At 39.0% G+C, this 25,194-nt stretch overlaps 1 long non-coding RNA gene and 1 pseudogene across 1 annotated transcript; one reads left to right on the plus strand and one right to left on the minus strand.

The window, feature by feature from the left end:
* Nucleotides 1-6,625: 6,625 nt before the first annotated feature.
* LOC133732884 (uncharacterized) lies at nucleotides 6,626-19,303 on the minus strand (annotated as a pseudogene).
* Nucleotides 19,304-20,232: 929 nt separating this feature from the next.
* LOC133726097 (uncharacterized) lies at nucleotides 20,233-21,961 on the plus strand. The gene is made up of 3 exons (XR_009854650.1): nucleotides 20,233-20,624; nucleotides 21,042-21,096; nucleotides 21,636-21,961. It is a non-coding gene; the product is annotated as an uncharacterized LOC133726097 (long non-coding RNA).
* The last annotated feature ends 3,233 nt before the right edge of the window (nucleotides 21,962-25,194 follow it).

The following is a 25,194-nucleotide window of genomic DNA, read 5'->3' on the forward strand; positions in this document are numbered from 1 at the left end:
CACCTATATAAAAATGTATGATTGCTCCGCAACATCAGGACCCAGGGAATACCAAAAGCACTGAAACAAAGTTGATGCACCCAGTGTTTTATAATTTTATAGACTTAGCTGAATGATTGAGAAGAAGCTGGGCCAGCATCTAAGTCAAGGTCGTCTAAATATTGTTTATTTCATCTTTTTCTTTGGGTCCACGTTTATGAGGTACAGCTTTCTGTTACAAATTTGTTATTGTAAATTGCTTGTCAGAATTTTATTTTTATTTTTATTTATCTAATTCCTAAAATCTAGGTGTCACAGACCTAAGTCAGTGATCCTGGTATGCGGTGTTTACATTGGAAATTTCAATCTTAAATGAACAACAAACGCATGGTCAATAGAGAGTTTACCTTGTTGCTCTTGCAGCATTGCTCGTCTTCTTCCTCTTCATCTTATTAGTGTTGAAGGAATATCGATTTAGTGTGCCTTGTCAAACTAGGAGTAGCAATAGGAGAGAAAGTTTTAGATTTCCCAATCCTACACGGATTGGTATTCCTTGTAACATTAGAACTAGTACTTTGTAATCCCTATATATAGGGCTCCTATTCTCAATAATAATACAGATCTCTCTCTACAATTCTCTCTCGAATCTATTTTATATAAACACGTTATCAGCACGAGCCCTAACCTTGAGATCAAAAATCCAAAACCAGAAAATTCTTCAACATCACCTTTTCACAATTGCACCTAGCCCGTGCTAGACTAGCCGCTGCTGCCCACCTGCGCGCCCTTGCGCTGCACGCTGCCCCTGCAGCATCACAGCACGCCTGCTGCCCCTGCTGCACAGCAGGACGCTAGTTACTGTGCAGATCAGTCTGATTGCAAGCCCCGAAACGTCTTGATAGGGACCTCATATCAAAATGCTTCCTTCATCAAAGTTGTTCGTCTCTATCTCTACTATCTGACCTCCGAATTTAAGCTTTATCGGAGTTGTTTTGAGACCTGTACACCAATCGAAGTGAAAGATGTTCAGAGGCAGATCTGCTCCGAATTTCAACAAAAAAAAAATATCCTAGAAAACCGCTGCTGCCACCTTCAAAGCATCACTGCAGCAGCTCCTAGCCCACGCTAGCCTCATCTGCGTGCCTGCCCCTGCAGCGCCTACGCGCCCCTGCGCACGCATCTGTCGGCCAGCTCCTCGGCTTACCTCGGCCAGACCTGTATCGGCCACACAGCAGGGATTGAAAGATAGTTTGCAATCCCCGACCCAGGATCGATAGCACGCCTGCATCAACACGCGCGTGTATTGAGAATTTCAAATTCTGAAATTCATGAGTAAGTATTCAAGAGTAAGTTTTGAAATTTAAATATTTCTTCCTTTTCTCGGGGACTTAAAAACCTCCCTTCTTCTTCATCCCACCTTTCATAGAACGTGGGTTCGATTCAAAGCGGAATCGTGGGGATTCACGCTACATACGAACTAAGAGCATTCGTAATCTTCGGACTAAGAGCGTCCGTGAGCATCGATTTTTACGAACTAAGAGCGTTCGTAGGCTACGGACTAAGAGCGTTCGTAAGCATAAAAATCTGACCATATAAGCGTCATTGGTTTCAATCCATATCCAAAAATTTGGAAACTATCAACAAAGACAGTGGTTATAACTCTTTCTCACTAGGCATACTCAAGAGTAATTGTGATGTCTAGGCAAGGTTTGAACTGAGAGAACGGTTTTAAAAGTGAGCAACGCTCCACCAAAATCTCGCCTTACCTTACCTGGTTACAACCAAATTGGAATTACCAAACGGATTGAGTAACTACTACTTGTCTAAGCTTGATTACCCTTTTTGGATTAAATTTAGAAACTTTGACGTAATCATTGGCTTTCATTGAAATAAAGTGTCGATTTTGATTCGAACTTTATTAATTTCAAGTATGTTTCCCGGAGAGTTAGAATGCCTCGTGGATAGTGCTACTACGCACACCATACTTCGAAATAGGCAGTTATTTCTTGAGATGACGCCTACTCAATCTTCTGTGACTACGATGGCTGGATCATCTTAATTGATTCTTGGTCAAGGACCAGCCCAATTTATATTGCCAAATGGCACAATTTTAAATGTCACCGAAGCTCTTTATGCTCCTAGGGCAGGAAGAACCCTATTGAGTTTCAAAGATATAAGAGCCAATGGTTTTCATGTGAAAACACATTGTGAGAATGGACAAGAGTTCCTTTGCATCACCTCTAATGACTACGGACATAAACGAGTCTTAGAGAAACTTATGTGTCGCTCTAGTGGGTTGTATGCAACCACTATTCGAGTCATTGAATCCAACCATGTCATGAGAGATGATTTATGGGATTCCGACACATATAGGGTTTGGCACGACCGTTTGGGACACCCAGGTCGTGACATGATGATCCGTATATTAAAGACTTCACACGGACATCCCTTTTTCAGAACGAAAAGAAGTAAAACTCGGTTTTTGGACACCGAAGGAGCCCCTGCGCCTCACGGCGCCGTTCACCCCCAAATCCGGCCATCCTTGGCCGGCGCCGCCTTCCCCCTGCGGCCTCAGGGTGGCATTGACGCCACCAAGGCTCCTTTGTCTCCAACTTTTACTTCTAAAGTCACTTGTGATTTTGTGGCTCAACCAAAATCCTCATTAGTTGTTTCTAAAGCCCATCATTCGTTCTGCAAAGCCTGCTCTTTAGCAAAGTTAGGATCGAGACCATCCTATGCAAAGGACACCAAAGAAAATATACCATTCTTGCAGAGAATCCAAGGTGATATTTGTGGACCTATTCAACCATCATGCGGACCATTTCGATATTTTATGGTATTGGTTGATGCATCGACACGCTGGTCACATGTCATGCTATTGTCCACAAGGAACACTGCATTTGCTAAACTCCTAGCACAAATAATTAAGTTAAGGGCTCACCACCTTGATCATCCTATTAAGTCTATAAGATTAGACAATGCTGGAGAGTTTACATCAAAGACTTTTGATGATTATTGCATGTCCATTGGGATCGATGTTGAACATCCTGTTCCTCATGTTCACACCCAAAATGGTCTCGCAGAAGCCGCCATTAAACGACTACAAATGGTCGCTAGGGCATTGGTAATGCGCACCAATCTCCCTATTTCTGCTTGGGGCTATGCAATATTGCATGCAGCTGTGCTTATTCGTTTGAGGCCCACTGCCACTCAACCCTTTTCTGCGTCCCAGATGGTGACTGGGTATGAGCCTAATGTCTCACACTTACGCATATTTGGGTGTGCAGTTTATGTGCCAATTGCGCCACCACAGCGCACCAAATTGGGTTCTCAAATACGATTAGGCATTTATGTTGGATATGATTCTCCAACGATTATCCGCTACATAGAACCCTTGACAGGCGATCTCTTTACCGCTAGATTTGCGGATTGTCACTTCGATGAGACAGTCTTCCCGTCGTTAGGGGGAGATAAGAACATCAATGTTCAACAGGAACGACAGGAATTGTCGTGGTCTGTCCCCACTCTGTCTCATCTTGATCCCCGAACCGCACAGTCCGAAATTGAAGTGCGGAGAATTCTTGATCTTCAGAACGTAGCAGAATCGATGCCTGATGCGTTTTCTGATATCGCTAAAGTGACGAGATCACACATACCTGCTGCAAACGTGCCTGCAAGGATTGATGTCCCTAAAAGTAGAGGACATGACGCCAACTCAAGAATGCATGAGCATGGTTTATTCCTGCTCACTAACAAAGAGACAGGTATTTGGGCCACAAATACCTAACAAAGAGACAGGTATTTGGGCCTGTAACGCAGACACCCCCAAGTGTAAAGCCTGTTGGCCATAAATGGGTCTTTGTTAGAAAGCGTAATGAGAAAAATGAGGTGGTAAGATATAAAGCCCGCCTTGTGGCACAAGGTTTCTCACAACGCCCTGTAATCGACTACGAGGAGACATATTCTCCCGTAATGGACGTTATAACGTTCCGCTACCTTGTCAGTTTGGTAGTTTCCGAAAAACTTGACATGCAGCTTATGGATGTGGTTACAGCATATCTCTATGGGGATCTAGATTCAGAGATATATATGAAGGTTCCAGATGGACTTCAATTACCCAAATCAAGTGGCTCTAAACCACGGAGAGCGTTTTCAATAAGATTAAAACGCTCACTATATGGATTAAAACAATCCGGACTGATGTGGTATAACCGTCTAAGTGACTACTTGATTGGGAAGGGATATATTAACAATGAAATATGCCCATGCGTGTTCATTAAAAGAACAAGTTCCGGATTTGCAATTGTAGCAGTTTATGTCGATGACATGAACCTAATTGGAACTCTAGATGAGTTGAAGGAAACTGCTAAATAATTGAAATCCGAATTTGAGATGAAAGATCTTAGGAAAACACGGTTTTGTCTCGGTTTAGAACTCGAGCACCGTAGTGATGGGATTTTGATCCATCAGTCTGCATATACTCAGAAAATCCTAAGGCGCTTTAATGAAGATAAAGCAAAGTCTGTGAGTACTCCCATGATTGGCCGTAGTCTTGAGCCCGGAAAAGATCTATTTCTTCCAAAGGATGAGGACGAAGAGTTATTAGAGGCTCGAAGTGCCCTATCTAAGTGCAATAGGCGAATTATTGTACTTAGCTCAATGCACAAGACCGGACATCTCATTCGCAGTGAACTTGTTAGTTCGTCATAGTTTTGCGTCAACATGCCGCCATTGGATTGGTGTAAAGACAATCTTTCAATACTTAAAAGGTACGATTGATATGGGCCTATTTTATCCCTACAGAGAGAAGAGGAATGACAGAAGTTTGGGAACGGATCCCATAAGGCAAAATGCCGCCGTCCATAAAATGGTCGTCGGCCATGTCGCCGCCACCGTCCATGGTGGCCGGCGTTCTCCTCATCCCCTTCATCAAAACGACGGTGATGTTTTGATGGGTTTTGCTAATGCAGGGTATCTCTCTGAGCCTCACAAAGGTCACTCCCAAACAGGTTATGTCTTTACCATGGGAAGCACTGCAATATCTTGGAGGTCTACAAAATAGATTCTTGTTGCTACTTCCTCAAATCATGCAGAGATTATTGCTCTATATGAAGCCGTGCGTGAATGCATATGGCTAAGGTCTGTAATTAGATATATTCGAGGAACTTGTGATTTGAAAGTCTACCATAGATGAACCTACATGCATTTATGAGGATAATGCAGCTTGTATTGAGCAAATGAAGTTAGGTTTCATCAAGGGGGACAACATCAAGCATATATCGTCTAAGTTCTTTTATAATCAGCAACAACAATCGCTTTTAAAGATTGAAGTGAATCAAATCCGATCAGAGGATAATGTAGCGGACTTATTCACTAAGTCATTACCTAAATCCACCTTCGAGAAACATGTGAAGAGCATCGAATTGAGAAAGTTATCCAAACTCCCATGATTGTAACAATCAGGGGGAGATATAGACATCAGGAGGAGGTATGATGTCTACATGTTCGATCTCGAAGAGTGAATGACGTGTTGTACCCTTGTTCTCTTCCTCAAGGTAGTTTTTGTCCCACAGGGCTTTTCACTCGAGCAAGGTTTTTGACGAGACAACGATTGAAGTGTCACCACTAAGTTTAAGCGGCACAAGGGGGAGTGTTGAAGAATGTTGACATTTAGTGTGCCTTATCAAAATAGGATTAGTTCTATGATTGTAATAAGAGAGAAGGTTCTAGAATTCCTAGTCTTATTCGGAATAGTGTTCCTTGTATCATTAGAATATGTACTTTGTAATCCCTATATATAGGGCTCCTATTATCAATAGTGAAAAACACGATTCTCTCATCAATCTCTCTCAAATCCTTTATTCTTAAACAGGAATTTGGTTTTCTCTTTCCTCACTATCTCTAAAGTGGGGATAGTTATAAGGAATCTATTGGAACAAAAGAGACTCATTTTTCCCTAAAATAGAGAAAATTCACAATATGGGGAAACTGTTGAAGTTGCTCTTACCATACTCATGAGCCAAAGTTGAAGGCCATCAACAAACTAAGAAAAAGACAATTGTTCCAAACTTTCTCGTCCCTAATTGAGTCACCGAAATTAGCAAAAGCATCCACAGCAAAGTTTGTTTCGCTTAAAACATGGTGAAGGACTTGAATAATTATCGGATGTCATGAATATTAAATAATCGTCTTAAGCTTCCAAGGAACACCATTATTACCATATGCATGTTGTGGGAAAGCGTAACAAATAAGATATCGATAGTTTTTCACTCAATCAGTGTGATTGAGCTACGTCTACTTTTGAAGCCGGCAAAATATTCTGCTATGATCAATTTGGAAAAACTTATGGCTAGAATTTATGATCAACTCTCACTACCCAAAATCCCAATCCTATATCACTCTCAATTTGATTCAAATAGAGAAATAGAACATTACTTTTCATATACTATTACATAACAGCACCAACACTGCTCAAAGAAGCTGTGCTAGAGTAGTTATCTACCTTCCAAATTCTTGTCAGCTTTCTTGGTTTCAAGATTTGTTTGTTTTGAAATGACTCGATCAATGAGTTGAAGAAAGTAAAAAATACACAAAAATGGTCAAATAGTTATTACTTATAAACCAAGAAACTATATAGAAAAACGAGTAGACCAAAAACGATTTCACAATTATTGAACAGATTTAGCGCAGAGAGGCTTTTACAATTATTGCATAGAAGAATCAGCAAAGGCTGAACAAATTAATTATCAACAGAGAAGAAGTTACATTTCACTTGTTTGAAATTAGTCCACAGATCTTTCTGGGTTTACGCAAGAAATAGTTACAGTTAAAGGGGGAGAGAGAGAGAGAGAGAGAGAGAGCATAAGTGATGGATTACTTATCTACCTTCCAGTGTAGTTATTTCAGAGTTTGTTTCTGGCTTAGAAGAAGAAGCAGCTGTGTTAGAGTTGCCTCTCCTCATGAAAAAGGCTGCTTGTATAGGAGTTGCAGGGATTGCAGTTTCACTGTCAAGCAGGGTAATAACATTTGACATTGTAGGGCGATCAACCGGATCTTCTTGTACGCATAAGAGCCCAACATTTACACACTTTATAAATTCACTTCTGTTACAACTTCCTTCCAAATTCTTGTCCATTAAATCCAATACGTTGTCTTCTATCCAGAGTTCCCATGCCTGAGAAAATGTTGGAAGTGTGGCATGAATATAAAATGAGACGAGAGTGGATATGAAACATTCGAGATATTTTACCTAGCATGGCCAGAACAGAAAATGGGTTAAACTGCAACTTACATAACCAAGTAGGCTGAAAGTTTGTTTTGACTGATAAAATCCTGCATTCTTTATTCCACTTATTATCTCAAGAAGAACCACACCAAAACTATAGACATCTGATTTGACAGAGAAGGTTCCCTCTAATGCATATTCTGGAGACATGTAGCTACTGTATGACAAATTGTTGTACAATCAAAGACATGTGGGCGCAGAAGTACTTTCGTTAAAAAGGATAAGCAAAACAATGTACGAACCATTCACATCGAAGTATGTACTTACTAGGTTCCTGGTACTGTATTTGTGTTTGCCTCTGTTTCTTTGCCTCCAACAGTCCTGGCCAAGCCAAAGTCAGATATTTTGGGGTTCATCTCCTCATCCAAAAGAAAGTTGCTTTTTTTCAAATCTCTATGAATGATCCTCAACCTGGAATCTTGATGAAGATAAAGAAGTCCTCGAGCAATTCCTAAAATGATGTTAAACCGCATCTCCCAATTGAGAAACACGCTTTGTGTATGATCTTGCAAAGTTGGCAATTTCCATTTCGGGAAAAATTTAGCAGTTATGATAGTACAGTCAATCAAGAAACACTATTTCATGCAGGATAAAAAAGAAAGAAGGTAAAACTGAGGAGTAGAAGCTAACCAAATATAAAGGAATCTAAGCTTTTGTTGCGCATGTACTCATAAAGTAAAATCTTTTCTTCTCCTTCATGCAATATCCTCTGAGTCTAACAAGATTACGATGTTGAAGTTTGGCGATTGGCACCACCTCATTCTTAAATTCCTGTAAGACTTGTCCTGAAACTCTTGACAGCCTCTTTACAGCAATTTCTTGACCTCCAGGAAAGATCCCCTGAACACAAGTATAATTTGTTAAAACATGAAAACTTACAGCTAGCCCTGGGACAAGCGATAAGTATTGCAGTAGCTCAATTGTGAAGAAATGACAAACGAGTAAAAATTACCTTGTAAACAAGGCCATACCCCCCTTGTCCAAGCTTGTTTGCAATTGAAAAATTATCTGTAGCGTCTAGTATGCTTTGCAAATCAAAAAAAGGTACATTTATGCCTTTATCATCTACTTCCTTGAAGTCACTCGTGTCTGAGAGCTCTTTGACTTGTCTGTTACCATCAAGCTGTGAACGACTCACTTGATCTAACACATGGAATTGAACAATTTTCTACTCATTTTGACATTCTGACATTCGACAGAACAAACTTTGCATAGTTTCGTGCATAGAGTGTGAAAATAAAAACAAAGCATCTACACTAGAAACTTAATGTTAACTCTGAAGAGAAGAAAAAAAACAAAAGATTACCTCGTCTCTTTGTCATCTTTCTTCTCCATATACAAACTCCAATGCTGCATCCCAGAAAAATCCCACTTATGACTGCCACAACAACCAGAGACGATAACAATTTTTTCCTTGAACTCTTACTTGATAGCTCTTGTAGGTTTCCTTCTGCAAGAAACCACGAAGAACAATCAAGTGAATTTGCATAATCACTGTACTTTCTGAAGCAGTTAATCCAGTGATAATAAGGCTGACATAATAAAAGGCTTCAGTCAAATTCTACTTGGTTTCAGCTATTTCTCATTTCTGGTTAGACAAAATCTCAATCAAAATAATCATCCTTAGCAGTGCCATTATCTTCAGCAGCACTGGACTCAATATATATAGAATAATAAGAAATACTAATTTACAAGAGGCACAGCATTCTCACCTTCAGTACAATTTAAGTTAGAGCTGTTCCATTGAAAATTTGTATTGCAGAGGCATTTTTTCTTTCCACCTCTTACTGGATTGCAAGTTGAATTTGGCCAATCCCTGCAGTCTTTTAATGTAGTGCAGGTTGGTTCCGAGGGTGGCTCCCAACCAATCTCCTTTACAGAAGGACCGCTGGATGAATTTATGCTGGAATTAATATTCTTCATCAGGTCAGAACTGCACCAACTGATTACCTTAAACGGGAGGGAAATATTCAGCACTCTGTTTCTAGAATCACAATAATCCATATTTCTGGATTTGATAAGGAACCGTTGTGTACTTCGGCTGATATTTATAACTCTAAAGGAGGTTTCATCTGGTCCCAGGAAGATAAATTCACTACTGGAGGTGTTGCACCAAAAACTTAAGTACATGGGGTCACCACAATCTGATCCAGTGCTCAGGGGATAAGGAACCACAATCTGATCCAGTGCTAAAAGAGTGAACATGTGCCACAAGGCTCGCAGTCTCTTACAGTTGATTCTGCACAAGGTGTAATAATTAGCTGTCATGACAAACTTAGAAATTAGCATACCCCATTTATGTTCACTCTTTTAGCATCATGCTTTTCTGTGCATGTTTAGAAAGGTTTTAGGGGCAGATAATAAAGTGAAGTGCAATACCTAAATCAGACAAGGATACTCGAGCATTGAGGTTCTGGCTATAGTTACCAGACTCTTCTACAACATTATTTAGTTCCGTGGACCATATATAACAAATGACATTCGTGAGATTATCCCTTCGAGCAGTAACATTTACAGGTGAAGCAGATGAGTAAGCCTGGCACTCGCAACTACCAAGGCACAGATTCTTGCATTCTGTATCATTGGTAACATAGGTCTGTGACTGTGCTTCCTGCTTTGTTCACCTTCATGCTTAAGAAGGTGTCATTGTTGCCACATATAGACGACTGTCTTGTGCATCCACCTGAAAAATCTCCATATTTCCAGTTGTCTATAAACTGGGGGTTGAAACCTGGCAAACATTTGCACACCAAAGGGGTATTATCGATGTTGCAGCTGCCAAAGTTTCCACAAGCATTAAGCACATTGCATGGATCTTTTGGCTCAGAGAAAAACACAACCCACTGCTTAATGGTGTCATTCCAGGTCAGACCATTGAGCACTCCAGCAGAATTTATCACCAATCTTGTATGATTGTAATCAAATTGCAGCCAAGTTGTATAAAGAGAAGAAGTCTTGCTGAAATTTAATAACAAGTAATTAAGCTACCTCAGGATGCATCTCGTCTGAGCTTAAATATTTACCTGGCTCTCCACTTATCCAGTAAGGAGCCGATTTATTTAAGATGGTAAACAGGTTCCCTCCTTGATCTAGTTTGAAGGTGAAGTTCCCAGTTCTTGGGTCATCTTCGTCGCTCCATGAAGTCAACTCCAAGTTAATATCCATTAGCATCCCAGGAATGAATGTATCAGTTGGGTTTTGAAAGCTCTGCCACAAGGGATTCGCTGTCAACTCACCACTCACCAGTATCCCTTAACACCAGGTTCCCTGAATCCATTATCTTCACTACTGTCTTGATAAAAGAAGAATATGTAAGATACCATATTATTTGCAACGCTTTTTAAGAAGTAATTTGTTCTTGCTATCTTTAATAATTCTTCTTATGCTAAAGAGAATGAACTGAGGGAGCTAAGCAGCCTTCATTTGTTTCCCTGCTAACACCAAAATGCCATTGTTCTCTTTTAAAAGAGAGCGATAATTTGCCACTAAGCAACAAAATAAACCATCTACCTAGATGAACATGTGGATGCATGTGCAGCTAGCTTAACTAACTATAGTGAACAAAATCCTGAGATTATGTAGCCATCTACAGCTTGCGGACATGGGATTGAGATTGCTCCTTGCGCATCAGGACCCAAGCAAACTACCAAGAGCACTAAGACCAATTGTGTTGATGTTAGAATGTTAGATCGACTTGATTGAGAAGAAGCTGGCATGGCCCGATATCTCTAGGTCATTATCTCCAAGTTGATGTTTGTTTGTTTCTTTCATTGGGCCGGGTCCACGGATATGAGGACCAGAAAAGTATTGCGCGTCACAAATTTTGTTATTGTAAATTGCTTGTCAGAAATTTGTTCATTTTAATTCTATAATCCAGTTGTCACAGACCTAAATTAGTGATCATGACCAAAAAAAAAAGAAGACCTAAATTAGTGATACTGGTGCATTGTTTTCATTAGACTCTTCAAGCTTAAATGGACACGAGTTATGGGACCATCAATGAAGAGTTCACCTTCTTGCTCTTGCAGCATTGCTTGTCTTCTTCCTCTACATCTTCTAGGGTGTTTACATAGGCTAAATGCTCCACTCCTGCAATGCAACTATGCAAACGCTAATCAAAAGCTAGATGAGAACAAACTACCATTTGAAGGCCAATTCACAGACCACAGCAATGAAATTTTGGATTTTTGTGGTTTGTAACAACTAACACTGATAACAGGGTGGTCGAGTAGGAACTTACTATTCCAAAACTGAGAGTGTTGCGGCGAGATGGAGTTATAGGCTTACTGGTGACGTTTTTCTGCTTCATTTTTTTCATATTACTGGGTTGCAATATGACACTACCCAACAAGACGGTAGCAAATGTATGGGCACAGGTTAACATCTCCTCACTATGTCAGTATTGATTCAAGCAATAAGGAAGTACCGAAGGAAATGAGAATGTGATCAAGTTTTTTCATATAATTCATAGGCTCAATAGCTCGATTACTCGAGCCGAATACAGGCCTTAAAAGATTATTAAGCCCAATACAATAATAGTGTCTGTGATGTGCAATACTGGCTGGCCCATTGTGGGAGTCTATAAGCCTAAATGGAGAACAAGTAACCTTCCTGGATCCCTCATTAGACTTAACTACTTAAGGACGCAATCTATCTAAACCAATATCTACGATACAAGAGGTGTGGGGTGTTTCCGTATCAAAAAAAAAAAAAAAAGATAAAAAGAGGGTTTTACCATTCTTGGGGGTGTTTCCGCATCAAAAAAAAAAAAAAAAGATAAAAAGCGGGTTTTAATGTGTCAGCTAGCTTGTATTGTTGTTGGACCGGTCCATGACTCCATGTATCATATTCTACAACCCACCAACTCAAATGAGTCACAGTTGAAGGCCATTAACACACTAAGAGGAAGACAATTATCCTAAACTTTTTCGCCCCTAATTGAGTGGCTGAAATTAGTCAAAGTATCTACAATAAAGTTTGTTTTGCTTATAACATGAGGAAGAACTAAATAATTATTGGATGTCATGAATATTGAATAATCGTCTTGAGCTTTCAAAGAACACCACTATTACCATACTCATGTTGAACAAAAGCATAAAAAACAAGATATTGAAAGTGATTCACTCAATCGGTGTGATTGAGTTACATTCACTTTCGGAGCTGGCAATAAATTTCGCTATGATCAATTTGGAGAAACTTACAACTAGAGTTTATGAACAACTCTCGCTGCCCAAAATGCCAATACACCCAAATCCTATATAACTCTCAATCTTTTTTTTATCAAATAAACAATTCAAATGCCACAACTAGTCTTTCGTAAGTCGAACTCACAACCTCCCACTTACGAATGGGAGACTATGCCACTAGACCAAATGGTACTGGCCTATATAACTCTCAGTTCGATACACATAGAGAAATAGAACATTGCTTACTTCTCATATAGTACTCTACAATCTACATAGCAGCACCAAAACATTAGCTCATAATGCTGTGCTAGAGTAGTTATTTCATAGCAGTTATCTACCTTCCAGAGTAGTTATTTCAGAATATGTTTCTGGTTTAGTAGAAGAGGAAGTTGTGCTAGAGTTGCCTCTCCGTGTGAAAAACGCTGGTTGTTTAGGAGTTGGTGGGATTGCAGTTTCACTGTCAAGCAAGGTAACAACATTTGACATTGTAGGGCGATCAACCGGATCTTCTTGTACGCATAAGAGCCCAACATTTACACACTTTATAAATTCACTTCTGTTGCAACTTTCTTCCAAATTGTTTTCCATTAAATCCAACACCTTGTTTTCTGTCCAGAGTCCCCATGTCTGAGAAAATGTTGAAAATCAGATGTGGCATGAGTATAAATGGGACAAGAGTGGATACTAAATATGCAAGACACTTTACCTAGCCAATGGCTAAAACAGGAAAAAAAAGATTAAACTGCACTTACATAACTAAGGAGACTGAAAGTTTGTTTGGACTGATCAAATCCTGCGTTCTTTTTTCCGCTGATTATCTCTAGAAGAACCACACCGAAACTAAAGACATCTGATTTGACAGAGAAATTTCCATCCAATGCATATTCCGGCGACATGTAACCACTACATCACAAATCGTTATACAATCAAAGACATAAGGGCACAGAAGAACTTTAAATAAGGATATCATAATTCAATGTATAAACTATACACCTTGAAGTGTGTACTTACTAGGTTCCTACTACTGTATTTGTGTTTGCCTCGGTTTCTTTGCCTCCAACAATCCTGGCCAAGCCGAAGTCGGATATTTTGGGGTTCATCTCCTCATCCAAAAGAACGTTGCTGGTTTTCAAATCTCTATGAATGATCCTCAACCTGGAATCTTGATGAAGATAAAGAAGTCCTCGAGCAATTCCCAAAATGATGTTAAACCGCATCTCCCAATTGAGAAACATGCTTTGTGTATGATCTTGCAAAGTTGGCATTATCCATTTCGAGAACAAATTTAGTAGTTACGGTAGTTCAGTCAATCAAGAAACATTATATTATGCGGTAAAAAAAGTAAAACCAAGGATTAGAAGCGAACCAAATATAAAGGAATCCAAGCTTTTGTTAGGCATGTACTCATAGAGTAAAATCTTTTCTTCTCCTTTCATGCAATATCCTCTGAGTCTTACAAGATTACGATGTTGAAGTTTGGCGATTAGCACCACCTCATTCTTAAACTCCTGTAACCCTTGTCCTGAAGCTCTTGATAGCCTCTTTACAGCAATTTCTTGGCCTCCAGGGAAGATCCCCTGAAAACAAGTATAATTAATTACAACATGAAAACTTGCAACTAGCCCTAGACAACAAATAAGTATTGGAGTAGCTCCATTGTGAAGAAATGACAAACAAGTTCTTCTAATTTACCTTGTAAACAGGCCCATACCCCCCCTGTCCAAGCTTGTTTCCAATTGAGAAATTATCTGTAGCGTCTAGTATGCTTTGCAAATCAAAAAAAGGTACATCTATGCCTTTGTCATCTTCTTCATTGAAGTCACTCGTGTCTATGAGCTCTTTGACTCGTCTTTCACTATCGAGCTGCGGACGACTTACTTGATCTAACACATGGAATTGAACAATTTTCTACTCATTTTCTCTTTCTGACATTTAACAGAACAAACTTTGCCACAGTTTCATGCATAGAGTGCATGAAAATAAAAACAATGCATCTAAAAGTAGAAACTTAATGTTACCTCTGAGATTAAAAAATAATTACCTCGTCTCTTAGTAATCTTTCTTCTCCATATACAAAAACCAATGATGCATGCCAGAAAAATCCCACTTATGACTGCCATGACAACCAGAGACAATAACAGTTTTTTCCTTGAACTCTTATTTGATAGCTCTTGTAGATTTCCTTCAGCAAGAAACCAAGGAGAAAAATCACAAGTGAATTTTTATAATCACTGAACATTCTGAAGCAGCATAATCCAGTGATAATAAGGCTGATATAATAAAAGGCTTCAGGGAAATTCTACATGGTTTCAGTTATTTTTCATTTATGGTTAGACAAAATCTCAATCAAAATAATCATCTTTAGCAGTACCACTGTCTTCAGCAGCAGTGGACTCAAAATAGAAATATTAATTTACAAGAGGCACAGCATTTTCACCTTGAGTACAATTTAAGTCAATGCCGCTCCATTGAAAATTTGTATTGCAAAGGCATTTTTTCTTTCCCCCTATTACTGGATTGCAAGTTGAATATGGCCAATCCCTGCAGTCTTCTAAGGTAGTGCAGCTTGCTTCCGGTGGTGGCTCCCAACCCATCTCTATTACAGAAGGATCGCTGGATGAATTTATGCCGGAAATAAAATTCCTCATCAGGTCAGAGCTACACCAACTGATTACCTTAAACGGGAAGGAAATGTTCAGCACTCTGTTTCTAGAATCACAATAATTCATATTTTTGGGTTTGATAATGAATCGTTGTGTACTTCGGCTGATATTTATAACCCTAAAGGAGGTGTCATCTGGTCCCAGGAAGCTAAATTCATTAATGGCGGCATTGCACGCGAAACTTAAGTACATGGGGTCGCCACAATCTGATCTAGTGCTCAGAGGATAAGGAATTGTAGTTGTGCCACAAGGGCTGCAGTCTCTTATAGTTGATTCTGCACAAGGTGTAATATCCAACTGTCATGACTCATGACAAACTAAGAAATTAGCATACACCATTTATGTTTACTCGTCTAGCATCATGCTTTTGTGTTCATTTTTAGAAATAAAGAAATTAGCATTGCTGGATTTACGTTCACTGTATTGATCTCATGCTTTTGTGTTCATGTTTAAGAAGACTTAAATACACAGTTAATATGGAAAAGTGCATTTACCTATATCAGACAAGGCAACTCGAGCAGCAATGTCATGACTATTGTCATACTCTTCTACAAGATTATTTAAGTCCTTAAGCCATACCCTGCACAAGGAAGTTTTACGAAGACCCCTTTGAGCTATGCTTTCAGGTGCGGCATATGAGTATGCCTGGCACTGGCAGCTGTTGAGGCACGTGTTCTTGCATTCTGTTTCATTGTGAACAACAATCTCTGTGTCTGGGTTTCCCACTTTCATCATCTTCAAACTCAAAAAGGTGTCATCACGCCCACATATTGACGAGTCTCTTGTGCATCCGTCTGAGAAGTCTCCAGAAGTCCATTTATCTAGAGACTGGGGCTTAAAACCTGGCAAACACTTGCACACCACCGGGTTATTATTAGTATTACAGCTGCCAAAGTTCCCACAAGCATTATACACACTGCATTGATCTTTTGGCTCTGACCAAACCGGAACCCACTGCAAGTCTTCAATCCATGTTGAAATCTTCAGCTCTCCACTATGGGATATCACCAATCGTGCATGAGTGTAATCAAATTGGGGAGGACTAGTAACAGTGCTCTTGTTGAACTTACCAATCCCTATACTTGTAACAGTGCTGTTGCTGAAATTTGATAATAAGTAAGTTACTACCCGAGGCATTTCAACTGACCTGAAAAACTCACCTGGTCCTCCCGTTTTCCAGTAAGGCATTAAATTTTTTAAGATAATATACTGACTTTGTTGATCTAGTTTGAAGGTGAAGTTCCCAGTTCTTGGGTCATCTTCGTTGCTCCATGAAGTCAACTCCAAGTTACTATCCATTAGCATCCCAGGAATGAATGTATCAGTTGGGTTTTGAAAGCTCTGCCACAAAGGATCCGCTGTCAACTCACCAGTATCACTTAACACCAAGTTCCCATCATACTTGAGTTTCGCTGTCCGATTGAAAGAACGTATTTTATCGATCTCTACCGACCATAAGGGCATTCCAGAAGTTGTGTCCAACACTTTAAGGGTACCCTGATTAATTGCAAGAACTCCAGTGTGATTGGCAAGTAGTGGCTTGTCTCTGTTGGCAACCCATATAACTGTTGGAGTCATGTTGTGATACCATATGCCAACATATCTTCTATAACTGCCTGAGCTTCCTGTTCCATTTAGGGAAAAGAATCCCAGTTCAAATTTTCCTCCAGCTGAAACAAGACCTTCTGATCCATCATCTATAATTGGATCATCTTCGGTTATTGTATCTCTAGCAGAGCAGAAGGGGTGAGAAAAGCACAACAAGAGTACATATGATAAGAAGATGGAAGATAGCATGCCATTTGCTTTTGTTATCTTTGTTCTTCGGATAAACTTCATTTAGGAAAGTAACCTATCTTCTAGTCTCGATGGAGTCTACCGCTAACAAAATGGTCTGATGATCTTGTCCCTTAGCAGCAACAAGTACATTATCTCCTTGCAAAGTTGCAAATAGAACTCCTTTTTAGACTGCTAATTTGGTCCCATAATCCATTTCCCTAGTTTAATAGCACATATATAACTCAATAAATTGCAACTCAGACCAAAAGAATAAATAATTAACTTCAACGATTATACAGCAAGAACAGAGATTGAAGAATAAACAGACCTGTTGTGCTCTGCAGCTTGCATGTAAACAAATCAATATTCCAGCCATAACAGAAAGATGACATTCCATAGCAGTCTAAATAGTGATGCTTTGTCCACTGAGCTGAATGATTGAAAAGTATGCATCCCAATATCAAGTCAAGGTCTTCGAGTTTTGTTTCTTTCATCTTTTCTCCTCCTTGTTCTGTTTTTAGTAATCGTTCCTTTGTTTTTGATCGCATCATTAATCTTTCCTTTGTGACCACTGCTTTACTTTTATTTGTTTGCCTCTTGTTTGCTTGTTGTAAATTACTTGCAACCAGATTCTTCATCTTCCTTCATATTTTTTACATGCATGTGGGGTAAGTTGATGATACTGATACCTCCTTCTCATGCGTATTTTCCAATCTAAATTTCATGTGCCTTAAAATCTTGAAAAACCAACAAACCTTTCACTTTTGAGAGAATGAACAGATTCGACATTACCGTGATCTTCAATTCACAGTTTTTGCTTATTGTAGGCAGTTATAAACACAATAAGCAACTGATAATTGAAGACAGTAATGCCAATGAGCACAACATGGTTATTTTTGTCTGTAAATATTGAAGTTAAGATTGTTATGTACTTCTTAAAAAAATCAAAACTTGCAACACCCCACCCTAAATCAATATCAAATGCGATTATGCAAATGCAAATCAAGACTAAATGAGAACTAACAATATCAAGGCCAATCCACAATTCCACATACAGCAGAAATTTCTGAAATTCAATTCTTTGTCTTTCTGTCTTTTACAGCAAGTAAAGGAGCAGAGTAGAGAGGAGCATACTCTTAGGAGCGAGTTTGTTTCTCCTCGTCTTGGACCACATACACGAGCCGAATTCGACGATAGACAAGTAGGCAAGGCCGCATGGACCAAAAGTCACATCCCATCCTAGCCTTCATCCCCGCAACTTCTACTCCTTTCTTTTTGTTGGTCCAAGTTGTATTATCTTGTTGCTCTTGCAGCAATGCTCGTCTTCTTCCTCTTCATCTTCTAGGAAATAGTCTGTATGAGCAATGCAATTATGTAAACGCACATAAAAAATTATATGAGGACCGCGATTTCAAGGCCAGTTCACAAAGCACAGCGATGAAATTATCCATATTTTGTGGTTTGGAGCAATTAACAGACTGAGACTCCTGGTTGACTCTAGGGCCCAGGCCTTGTCTCTGCCTGCGGGCGTTTTATGAAAGAATTCCTTCAGACCAAAAAAAATATTCTATGGCAAAACCAAGTTCGAAGCCATCATGTTCTTTCTATAACACATTCGAAGCAGGAGCAAACTTAATGCAGATTGTCTCCCACTTAGCCGTTTTCAATACTTAGCTAGTCTTCGAGAAAAAAAAAAACAGCAAAACTCATCTCTTTCTTCTCAAAGCAGAACCCATCTTCTCAAAGCACATTGAATCGTACCCATCTTCTTCTCGAAACCCATCTTCTTCTCAAAACATCATCTTCTGAAAACACTCGATAAATCCTAGGGTTTGATCTACTCAATTAGGGTTTTCAATTTGGGGATTTGAAGGATGGAGGAGGAAAAGTTGGGGGTTTCTCCGGTACATGAATCGAAGAAGAGAAGGAGGAAGAAAAGGACCCAACAACAACAACAACAACAACAACGAGGTTACTAAGAACAGCAGCAGAAGAAGATCATCATCCAGATCCTCTGGCCAGATCCGTCGCCTCCAAGTCCTCCACCACCTCTCTCTCTCTCCAAGCAAGCTCTCGACGAAGCCGAGAAGGCCATGGCACTCCATCCGAAAGAGGCCGCTGCTCACATCCTCAAAGCCTTAGCTCTCAACTCCCAGGGGCTTCAAGACCTCCGTGCTCGACGCCATCGACATCGCATTCTTCAAGCGGACGGAGATTAGGATGTCCATGAACCCTAACAGACACCAAGGCGTTTCGCTCGTTAGGAGAGTTCTATGAGAGAAGAATATGATAGAGGAGGCCAAGAAGGCTTACGAGGAGGCTTTGAAGCTTCATCTAAGAATGACAACCAGTCCCCCAAGGCCACATGAATGGTATCAAGAAGCCCTAGAGGCACCGCCACACTTTCACCAACGGGGTAAGCTTCGTTTTCTCTTTCTGGTTCTTCAATTAATTGTAGTTGGTTTCCTTATATTGATTGTTTGCTTATGAATGTGATGGAGTCCAGTAAGAGTTTGTGGATTGCCTTCTGGCCTCAGCTACTTGTTTTAGGCCTCCTCTGTAAGCTCTCATTCTCACTCTTAAATTTGAATTCCCTTTGCATATTTTGGTTTTTACATATAATTCCTTGATTCATGCGATTAATATTCACTAGCTATTTTCTCTAATTCAAGCCTGAAATGGGTCTTACTTGTTGAATATGTTCTGGTTCTTTTATTCGATGTATTTACCTTTCTATTGGGTTGTTTGGAATTCATGAAAACGAATTATCAAAAACTGTTTGACTGAAAGAAACTTACTTTGATTAGTTGCATATGGGGAGGAATAAAGATTTGAGATACGCAATTTTTTGATCTATTCCTTTTCATGCTTACTCTAAAAATTGAAATGAGACGTGTGTTTTGATCATGGTGTCACTGAAAAATATAGTAAATATTGGATTAATTTGACTCGATTTTATGTTGACGGCGGCTTCATATTTGTTCTTGTTGAGATTAGCATAGAGGGATCAAATATGTGCCATGTAGCTTCATTGTTGTTCCTCTGATTTGCAAAGAAAGAGGTTTGACATGCTGAATAGAAGGCAATACGGCTTGCCACTTTAACATAATTAAGCTAGCTCTCGAAAATGTTCATGCTAAACTAGGTATGAAGAAATGCTCCTTTTATTTCCAGATATGTTAAACTGAGCATGTTTGATATGTTAAACAAGTCAATGCTTGCTAATACCTTGAAGTATTTATAAACATAAATGGTGATTTGTGATAATGCAGGGTCTGATGTACCAACTATGCAAAGGTGGTTCCTTCGGCCATGGTCATGGAATCGTACACAAGTAAAGCTTTTGTCAATTTGTTTGCTCTGGTTTTACTTTTGTAGAGTTTTATATTCCAGTGATAGGCATGTCGTAGTCCCAACTTTATCCAATTTCAATTTTTATTCATACTAACAATGATGATGATTGCATGTTATTTGCAGTCCCATGGAATCAAATTAATGAGAACACACATAACCTTCAATTGCCATGGAGATGCAAATATGGAAGTTACAATCATCCCTAGTATAGCACTCATACATATCAATCCTACTGTCACTTTGAAATGCTTTATAGATCGATAAGGGGTCTGGGGGACTTTATCCTCTGTCAGGTATGGAAGTGAAGTTCAACGGAACAAGAGAACTAAATATGATACAGCAAACTATATGGATCGGATAACGATTGTGCTTTAAAAGGTATCCTTCCTGAAGAGTAACTAAATTGTGGCTTATGTTAAATTAATAATATTCTTTAATACTTGTCATCTTTCTTTAAAATAGTGCTATTTCTTTGAAGTTCTGGTTTATATGAATAGTATACTCATGAGGTAGTGCATGCTTTCTCATTTTCTTTAATTATATGTCTTTAATGCTTTCTCATTACATCTGGTTTATAAGACCATGTGCTGCATAAACAAAAAGTAATATAGAACTCAAATCCTAAGCTTGCCCCTTAAGTAGGATACATGTATTTAAAATGTGGCTAGTCACATGTCGTTCCTTGTTTTACTCTTGTTAGAATGATATAGGTGGTTGCAGAAAGCTTGGTTATAAATGTATGATAGAATGGGGTACTTTATTTAAGAGATGCTCTGACTTTTTTTTGTCAAATAGATGGGCAGCAAAGGTACTTGTGAATAGCAAAGAAGCTTGTGATTATGGGCGAAAGGTAGGAGGATGCATTATATTTTTTTTCTTTTGAGGTAGTCGCGATATTTTTTTCTTTTGATTTATTAGCATTTGTACATAGTTGCATAGAAATCTAGAAACAAATAAAAAATGACTCTGCCCTGCTTATGTGTTTTGCATTGTAAACTCTTCATACAAGAAGATGCATTTTCACTCAATTAAGTACTTGCAAGAAATTTGTTACTGCTTTCTAAAATCAATTGGTTTCTACATAAACAGAGAATTACAGCAGTTTCAAGGAAACAAAAGGCCTTTCAATTGGATGACAATTCAATTTAAAGCTATTTCTCTGTACTTGCTAGGTTTAACATGAAAAGAATATTACTTTGTCAAAGCTGCTGGTGTGCTTCAATTCAATGCTATTTCTGTACTTGCTAGATTTTTCTAGAGACATCCAGTGTTGTGCATAGTATTAGCTCTACTTTTACTTGATCACTTTGAAAGAACATAGAATGTAACATTTTATTTTAGGTAATAGAGTTGCGTAATTGAATATTGTTGTTTTTGTTTGAATTATAGGTTTGGTACTTCATATGGTATTGCTTGGAGAAGTGAGAAGGGGAGCAGGGGTAGAAGCTCAAGGAGCTTTCGAAAGATGATGAAGTGTCTCTGCTCGGGATAGTAGTTAAGAGCACCAGATGATTTGATATTTTTCAGATGTGGAATGAGTGGGCTAAGTTTGTCGTCAATACATGTATCTAGGAGCTATTAGAATGATTTTTTGTGTTTTAATGTATGGATGATTGGGAAATACGTCCTTTATAGTACATTTAATTCTTTAATGTATGAATTGGAGTACTTTAATTGATGAATTGGAGTACTTCAATTGATGAATTGGATTCAAATTTCTTTCCAATATTGATCAGTACCATTATTTAGGTAATAATGGAGTATTAATTTTGCTCAATTTTGATCACACAATGATCGAGTAACAATCATACCACACTAATACTCTACAAACTGTTGTGTGAGGAGTAATGAAACAACAGAATAATTCTAACTCATGTTGTCTGATGAGCAATCAAACAACAGTCCAAACTAAAACTCAGTTATCATAATCTAAATCATACAACACAAAATCTCAAAAGCATGTTGTTTGACTAACTTAACATACAACAGCTTCAAAACAAGCAGTGTTGTTTGAAGACGATACCTCAACTGCTGCGCAGCTGCGCCTAACATATGCCGAGTTATCACACAACACTTATAACACATACCCGTCGCCTGTGTGTTTCTCAGACAACTGTGTTCCACCGTTGTCTGAATTTTCAACAGACAACGGCTTGGTCTACAACTGTGGCATTCCAGATCACACAACCCCGTCGTCGTCTGATAAGGTTTTTGGCATAGTGCATCATCAGTCGTTAGAGTTTGCATCATCAGTCTTTAGAGTTTAGATCTTCACTGGTTTACTTTGCATGAATTCTTAAGACATTCCTGAGCCTCAATATATCTGGATTCCGGAGAGGGCGCCTTACCATCAAGGCTGTTTGAAATTGAAACTTGAACTTGAAAAACACCAACACTCGTACGTGTATAATAATAGACATCTCACCAGTGTGGTTAGAATAGACCAACCTCATACGCCCACCGTCACATTTATCCAAGAAAACTTCAGGGTCTTTAAAATCAAAATTAGAATCACATTTCTTGATAAAATATTGCATCCCCAAGGCCATTCAGAACCTGATACGACTTGGGTTCAAGGATCCCATGTGAATTGATATGAGCAAGAACCTTATGTTCGTTGCCAAAGAAAGAGGAAGTGATCCCAATCAAAACCCCTTATATTCTGTGAAAGCCATGAACTTATTTTCATCCAAGGATGTGTTCTCGCCCTCTCCCATTTCTGTTCACCATTGTCAAAAATCTGTGTCATAAATGTACGGGCAAGTCTTATAACCAGTGTGCTACAAGCACTAAAACAAGAGGTCGTGCACACTGGGATTAGTACTAAGTAAATAAGGGGGGTGAGAAAGATGTCTCCAGGATTGGTGAACTGGATCAAAAACCCTAAAACGGGATCGCTCATCTGGAACTAGATTGGATGATGAGTTGTGACCAGATCATAGATTTTCTCCTCGAGGGCGAACACTTTACGCTAGTCACGATGAACCTTTGGTTCCATCAGTCTTGACCATAGCAAAGTTGAATGGATGGACCCTTTGTGTCAAAGGAATTAAGGAAGGAATACATGTCCAAGTTCCCATCTGAGAAAAACAAACGAAGCCGAGCCGATACGATACGATAGTCGGGCGTAGGCCTCATCAAAAAGCCCTCGGATCAAGTGGGCCGATGGAGGCCCGCCGGCCCGGCCCGTCAAAAAGCCCGCCATAGGCCAGGCCCGGTGGGTAGAGGGTCGGACTTGGTTTAGGGGTTTGAAACCCGGCCCGGCCCGTAAAAGCCCACAAACAAAAAATATTATATAAATAACACAGAAACTCTTGTGCAAAACACCCAACTTCGCTGAATTACTGGGAACTTCTCAGATGGAAATAAGAGTTGTACCCTATATGCACGGAAAGCCCCATGTGTCTAGTTTCTGAGGAATTTTAAGGTTTGTGATTCCGACTTTTCTGGAAGGAGTTATGGCAATTTAAGTGAAGGCAGTTCAGCTTGAATGAGAATCTGCAATACAGAAACTGTTGTGCAGAACACCTAACTTCACTAAATTACTGGGAACTGCTCGGATGGAATTAAGAGATGTACCCTATATGCACGGAAAGCCCCATGTGTCTAGTTTCTGAAAAATTTTACAGTTTGTGATTCTGACTTTTCTAGAAGGATTTATAGCAATTTAAGTGAAGACGGTTCTGCTTGGACGGGAATCTGCAACATCGTTCATGTCTAGAACCAAACTTCGCTGAATTACTGGGAACTACTCGGATAGAATTTGGATCTGTACCCTATATGCACGGAAAGCCCCATGTGTCTACTTTTTGAATAATTTTACGGTTTACGATTCCGACTTTTCTAGAATGAGTTATGGCAATTTAAGTGAAGGCAGTTCAGCTTTGACGGGAATCTGCAACATCTTTTACAAGTTTATTTCTAGAAGGCCTAGCACATAAATTTGGAAATCTTCAGTGTGCCACATCATCATTATATGTGTGTGTGTGTGTGTCTCTTTGTGTGAGTGTGAATTTGTTGTAATTTGGCTTATGGTGAAATTGGACGTTCTCATACTTCTATATAGAATATGTGCATATATTTTCTACATGTCATGACTACGGTTGACCGATTCGATCGGATTCGAAAATATGGTGAAATTGGCTAAATTTTTTACCACACTCATAATTTATTGTAATAATCATATCCAACGGTTGGTTTTTCCATTTTGTTTGAATTGATAGAGGTTACTCTTTAGAGTGTATGATATATAAATATAGTTTTATAAGAGTAACTAAGTTTGACTTAGTTGATCGAATTCGAAACGAGAACTAAATTGGTTGAAATTTTTACAACCACCATAAAACATTACAATCTGTCCATCTAGCGGTTGGTTTCTCCAAATTCATTTTCTACTTCATGTTTGCTTTAGAATGAACCTCAATAATTTAAATGCAATGTATAAGTTATACAACTTTAGGAGGCAAATTGGTATAGGCCAACGTCTTTGTAATTAAAATTGAAGTTTTTATCTTATGTTCACACACATCCATCTATGGAATATTTACAGACGTGATGTGAAAAAATAAGCACGTTTCGCGGTCGTTATGTCATCAGTCAACTAAGAAAACATATAAGTGACGATGGTGTGACGATGGTTGACCAATTCGATCGGATTCGAAAATATAGTGAAATTGGCTAAATTTGTTACCACACTCATAATTTATTGTAATAATCATATCCAACGGTTGGTTTTTCCATTTTCTTTGAATTGATAGAGGTTACTCTTTAGAGTATATAATATATAAATATAGTTTTATAAGAGTAACTAAGACCATCTCCAACAGATTGATCTTTTGCCACCTGGCCTTGCAACTATTACTTTTGACTGTCCAAGGAGTTCTCCAACTGATGTGCCATTTCCACGTGGATTAGACATAGGCCTCTCCTCTGTCAAATTTGACAGCGT

This window comes from Rosa rugosa, chromosome 1 (assembly GCF_958449725.1).
Source record: "Rosa rugosa chromosome 1, drRosRugo1.1, whole genome shotgun sequence".
Classification (NCBI taxonomy): Eukaryota; Viridiplantae; Streptophyta; class Magnoliopsida; order Rosales; family Rosaceae; genus Rosa; species Rosa rugosa.